General features: G+C 32.2%; 1 long non-coding RNA gene across 1 annotated transcript; it reads left to right on the top strand.

Annotated features, from left to right (window-relative positions):
* The first annotated feature begins 1,349 nt into the window (after window positions 1-1,349).
* Window positions 1,350-3,286, top strand: LOC132273363 (uncharacterized). Its single transcript, XR_009470096.1, has 2 exons — window positions 1,350-1,427; window positions 3,013-3,286. It is a non-coding gene; the product is annotated as an uncharacterized LOC132273363 (long non-coding RNA).
* Window positions 3,287-4,623: the final 1,337 nt, after the last annotated feature.

Raw genomic sequence — 4,623 nt, 5'->3', positions numbered from 1 at the left:
ATATTTTTAAAAAGGACCTTTTTTGCAATTTTTGAAAAGTGTGACAAGTGTCACATTCTCATTGGTCCACTTGTTGACATTTGTGTGGAAACACTTTAATGCATTGGATGATGACATTTGGAGGGTGAGGATTCACCCACTTGTTGTCCTAGGATTGGTGCACTTGTTGGCATGGATGGTTGACAAGTGTAGGGTTAATATTTAATCTTGGAAGCTTACTTGGATTCATGACAAGTGTAGGACTCACATTTAGTCTTGCATTAATGTGTGTGAGAAAGGTAGTGCAAGAGCACCTAGTGAGTGGAGAAGCCCACCAATTTAGCTTAGGGTTTACACATTTTAATTCATTTATCACTTTCCTCTCAAGAACCCTAAGGAAGCCACCATTGGAGAAAAGCTTGACTAGTAGCTTTGACTTCATTTTTGGTGCCCTTTCACTCACCTTAGAACTTTGAACTTGGAATACTTTTTGTTCCCCTCATCCTCCTCTTCAAAACCCTTGAAGGATCTAGCCTAATTACTAGTTTTGCTTTGGTATCTAGAGATTCAATTCTCTAGTGAGGTATTGATCTATTATTTTGAAGTATTTTTATGTCATTATTGAGTGTTTTATATGCATGGAAGAGCAGGACTTGTATTTTGCCCTTAAACTGTCTTAACTTGAAATTTATCTTGTCAAATTAAATATAGAATATTAAAATATACTCAATTATCTTTCATTTAGTTTTGGTTTCATGTAATTTGGATTTAAAATGAATTAGTTATGAATTTTTGAAGTTGCAAGCTAGTTGCTGGAAATTTGAAGCTTTTCCTTTTCAGTCCAAAAATGAATTTTTTATATGGAGCTGTGGTACTTCAATTGCCTTGATATTTTTACTGGAACTTCCCCCATAGGTTTTACACTACTCAGAATTTTTTTACGATTTTAGAGCATTTCTAAATTTTTTTAAAAATCCGAAACTATCTGCTGTCCATGTTTTTATTGCAACTGGAAAACATATTTTTAGATGATTTACTTTACTAACCTTTTGACATTGGATCATGGCTTAAATTTTCAGTTTTATACTCTCATATGTTTACTTCCAAAAAAAATTAGGTTTTCCCAATTTGGATGTCAAATGAATTTTTCATGAATTTTAAAAGTTGGAAGCTACAGGCTGAAAATGTGTTTTCTGGACAAAAATTGTTTCAAAGTTGTGGGGAAAAACTGTTTCAATTGGGAAAATATTTTGTTAAACTAAATTGATATTATCAAATTACAGTGTTTAAGCTTTCATTAGGCTTTGGATTCATTCAATTTGGGTTATAATTGAATTTTTTTATGAATTTTACAAGTTAAAGGTAGCAAGCTGAAAAATCTGTTTTGCGGACCGAAAATTTGGGGTTATTTCATTTCGGTGGTAATTGGGATTTTCATTCCAATTGAGGTAGGGAATGTTTTAGGATTATTTGTGTGTTATATTATGTGTTTGCCATGATTATACAACATATATGTATGCCTTGTATCAAATCTAGAAAGTTAAAATTTATGATGATGTATAACTTTGATTTGAATTGTAACATGCTAGGAAATTATGCTTAGATATGTTGGTTAACATATATTAAATTTGGATCATTTGATTAAGAATTACAACTTTTATTTAATATTTATCTTTAGTGAAAGTTTAATTCACATGGTTGTATCAAGCATTAAATTAAGTTGTAATGTGGTATTTAAATAGGCCTTGGCATGTTCTCTAACATAGATTAAATTGAGGGCATTTGGAATTGTTTAAAAATCTAGAGGAAATTAATTAATTAGCTTGATTAATTTTGTTTTAAGTGTTTTAATCACTTAACTTGTCATATGATGTTATATATACGATAACCATGACATGTCTTTCAATATATATTAAATTGAGGTTATTTGGATTAACTTGAAATTTAGAGAATTTAACTATTTATGTTTAATTAAATTCTACTTTATTACTCCATGGATTTAATTGCATTTTGGAAGTTGTTTTTATATTTAAATCATGGATTTGGATTTGATGTATGTTCACTTGATTACTTTTGAGCATTGGATAACATAGTTGTTACTTTTATATTAATGAGAATATGTTTTTCCTTATTGAATATATTGTTGCTATGTGTAAGGAATTGCACACTTTGTATTTGACATCTTACATGCCAAAGTAGTTGTGAATTTTGAGCATGTATTGTATAAGTTTCCAAAATTTGGATTGTGCTTGGTAAATAGTTGATATCTTGTATATACATGTTGATATATATACGTTGTTGCACAATTTGTTGATTTTGGAAACTTGGGGATGTCGTTGTTTGGCTACGGTTAGGACTTGATTCTAGTACGGGGGATTGTCCCTCTATATAGTCTAGTGCGCACATAGGGAGGTTACCCATGGGCTAGTAACCCTAAAGTAACTATGTTGTAGGTCTGATCTGGCGTGACGTCCGAGTATCCACTTTGTTTGATTTCGTATTCCATTTCAAGTTGATAACTAGATGACATCGTAACTTGTTGTTCCTTATTTGATTTCCTATTTTGAGCTTAAGATGTAGCTTTGTGAAAGCATGCTTCATGCGTTGTATTGGAAGTTCCATTGTTAGTTAAATTGCATCGATATCATAATTTGTGTTTTGATATTCAAATGTAGTTTAGGAATGACCTTATAGATTCATTTTGAACATAGACGTTAGGTGGCATGACCCACATTTGTTGTTTTCATATTTTGGATTTTAAATTGAAGACTTTAAGAATCTATATCATGTTGCCTTGTATAACATGTTTCCATGTTGTTTGAATTGTATGAACAATGTGATTATGATATAAATGATCTAGGTAGCTTAGGATGCTCCCTGGGTCTCATCTTGACATAGACGTTAGGTGGCATGAGCCCCTTTAACATGTTTCACCATAAGGTGATAAAATTGTAAAATGCTAGGTCGATGCATGCTCATCTCCTACGAGTAGCTTTATGTTACTCACCCCTACGATACTGGGGCATATTTCAGGTACAGGACTCAGGATTTGAAGATTCCATTGCTCCTTGGATGGCTTACAGTTTCTAAGTTTCTATTTTATGCAAGTGTTAGCACAAGATGCCTCTTTGTAGCCTTATTTGTTTAAACTTGTATTCGTTGATTCGTATATGTAAAGTGTACGTAAGTGCACTATTTTCAATGTATTTAACATGTATGAGATGAGGCCAGAGGCCAATGACATGTATCTCATTTTCTATGCACTTTTGTTTTCAAAGTTTATTATGAAAATATTAGAAAATGTTAAGTCATTACTTCATAACTTTCGCATCGGGTGTTGGAATTTCATATCTTTTCTGCCCGGACTCACAATTAGACGATTTTTGAGTCTAATTTTGTTCATTTTTCGTTGTCCTTCCAATGGTGTGCACGGTGGCACCCTTTTCAGTGAGAAATGACTATTTTGCCCTTAGTTCATCTCTTTTCGGGTTAGGCATTCTTGCTTCATTTGCTTGGCTCATTTGAGTTCCGTGGCTTCATGGAGAGTCATTTTGGGGCCTTAGGGATGACGTACATCTCTTGAGGTCATTTGGCTTCTTTCACTTCCGCATTTCGGGTCTGTTATCGGGTCAACTTCCGGTTCATCACTAACGCACTGGATTGAGAAATCCGGGTCGTTACAAGAAAAAATGCTTATGAAATGTGATTCTCTCAAAAAGGAAAATAATGATCTATCTCAAAGACATGAAAAAGTTCAAATGGAAAATGATTCCTTAAAAATGAAAAATCATTATCTTGAGCAAAAATTAGAAATGATTCAAATGGAAAATGAGTCTTTAAAAAGGAAAATGATAATGTACTATCTAAAGAGTCACCATCAATTGATTGTGCTTTCAAATATAACTCTTCAAAGGAAGTCATTGATGATCAAAATGGCATCTTAGCAAAGTTAACAAAAGGAAAAGAGAACTTGAATAATATGCTTGAAAATCAAAGAAAGGTCTCTTTCAAAAATGAGATAAGATATGATCCTTGCAATAAAGATGCATGCTTATTGAAAAAGAGTAAACTCTTAAATGATTCATTTGACGAAAGTTCTTTTCAATATTCTAAATGTAATTATTATAGAAAGTTGGGACATAAAATTTATAATTGTCTATTTAGAAAGAAGAAAAGAATCAAGAAGATTTGGGTTCCAAAAGGAACTTTTGTGCCATTGCCTAACACCTATGGACCCAAGAAAATTTGGGTATCAAACGAAGATTTTCTAAGTTTATCTTGTAGGGTTGCTTGAAGGAATCTTCATCATCCAAAGAGAAATGGCTTCTTGACAATAGTTGTTCTACATGTAATGTAAGAAATGTTCCAAGTTCTTCACTCTCAAAGCAAATGAGTACTACAATTGGGAACAACTACAAAAGCATGGTAATTGCTATACTTCATATGAACTTTTCATTGCTTGACTCTTTTGGCATGTTAGAATCATGTATAATCAATAAATTATTGCTAAATGAAATAAAATCCTTAAGCTTTTGGTCATCACATATGAGGAGTCCTTGAATGTATTACACTAGAGAAATAAAGACTATGATAATATGATATTGATTATGGAATTCTTATCTTCATACTCCAAGTACTCATTAT

Source organism: Cornus florida, unplaced genomic scaffold (assembly GCF_030987335.1).
Source record: "Cornus florida cultivar Cherokee Brave unplaced genomic scaffold, ASM3098733v1 CherokeeBrave_3.0.0_Hap2_Chr09, whole genome shotgun sequence".
NCBI lineage: Eukaryota > Viridiplantae > Streptophyta > Magnoliopsida > Cornales > Cornaceae > Cornus > Cornus florida.
Note: the sequence above shows the minus strand (reverse complement) of the source record. Positions and strands in the feature narration are given on the sequence as shown.